Genomic DNA, 1,603 nt, shown 5'->3' with positions numbered 1-1,603 from the left:
ATCACAGCGTGAATGTCGCCTGCCATCCCGTAAGCTGGGGAGCTGTTATTTTAAGTAGGCCCGGGTAAGAATGTTAGGCGAAACAGTGCGTGATAGAAACTCTAGTATAGGTTTTATAATAAAGTACTTGCTACCTTACGCAAGTCTAGCTAAGGACTAGAAAAGACCCCTTTCTTCCCCACTCCCCCTTACTGGCCTTTGTGCCTAAGCTTCTTCGTACCCCAAATGAGGCCTTGGCAGTAGATAATGCCAAGGCCGGGGACGAAGGGCTAAATATAATACTTACCTGGTATAGAGGTTACGGCGATCAATAAGGTCGTTCCTCCAAAGTGAGGCCCTTCCATTGCACTGCGGTTGGGTTGACCTTTGCGATCGTCCCAAATGTGGACGATTCGGATGCATTATTTCTAAGTGTGGGGTCTGCGTACGCGCTCACCCCGATAATTCAATCAATATCAGATATCCTTCTACTGATAAGTAAACAACCTAATTCTGGTCGGTAGGTCTACAACTCTCACCGACGTTGTGAAAAGCCTCTTAGTTTCCCTTTTCTCCAATCGCCTATCTCTGTACGCGCCACAAAACAAGCGATTTTTCCAGATCAGTTTATCATCCACTTCTATTCCAACGTTCTGATTGTATCTAATCTGCATGTCCATATCAGTAACGTTTGCATTGAACATAATCTTTTCTGTTATATAAAAATCATTGATTTGATTTAAGTAAATAGGACAGTCCCTGGAGTGATTGTTGCGAGTAAAAACTTTAGCTATGGATAAGCCTTTAACAAATAAATGCGTACACAGCCTCTCCTCTATTTTGTGAGTGGGATTTGTGCCTAATTATTGATTTTTTTGTTTAACACTTGCAGTGGCGGCTCGTACATGGAGCTGTCGGACTGCAGCACCCCCAAGTTATTTCTTCACAATATTAATGATAACATAAAAATAATACGTTTTATTATTATCATTATTTTATTTTTTCTATGCGTACATTATAAAATCATTAAGTTTAATGTCGGTATGTCCAAATTCATAGAAAAACAAAAGTAAAACTTGCTTGGGGCTGTGAAATTCACAGTTACACTTTCTTAATAAAATTCTCTTGTTTTATTAAAGTAATTATTTTTCTTCTCCAAATTATTAATTGAACTGATTTATTTTCTAAATGCTAAACTACATTCTCAAATTCTCGTTTATATTAAAGTAATAATTTTTCTTCTCCAAATAATTAATTTAACTGACTTATTTTCTAAATGCTAAACTACATTCTGAAATTCTCTTGTTTTATTAAAGTAATTATTTTTCTTCTCCAAATGATTAATTTAACTGATTTATTTTCTAAATGCTAAACTACATTCCCAACTTCTCGTTTATATTAAAGTAATTATTTTTCTTCTCCAACTTATTAATTTAACTGATTTATTTTCTAAATGCAAAACTACATTCTCAAATCCTCGTTTATATGCCCTATTCAATCTATGATAGCTTTGTATCAGTTTTGTTTACATCTACGATCTCATAATTGATTTTGCTTCATATTTTTATTCTTAAGAAGGAATTGTAATTAAAAGGGTAATTTCAAAAAAGTATTAATTAAAAGT

At 34.5% G+C, this 1,603-nt stretch overlaps 1 non-coding gene across 1 annotated transcript; it reads left to right on the top strand.

Annotated features, from left to right (window-relative positions):
• Positions 1–278: 278 nt before the first annotated feature.
• Positions 279–441, top strand: LOC145271491 (U1 spliceosomal RNA). The gene has a single exon (XR_013865903.1). It is a non-coding gene; the product is annotated as a U1 spliceosomal RNA (small nuclear RNA).
• Positions 442–1,603: the final 1,162 nt, after the last annotated feature.

Source organism: Euprymna scolopes, chromosome 46, assembly GCF_053919585.1.
Source record: "Euprymna scolopes isolate OS-2025 chromosome 46, ASM5391958v1, whole genome shotgun sequence".
NCBI classification, from domain to species: domain Eukaryota; kingdom Metazoa; phylum Mollusca; class Cephalopoda; order Sepiida; family Sepiolidae; genus Euprymna; species Euprymna scolopes.
This window is presented reverse-complemented; position numbering and strand designations above follow the sequence as displayed.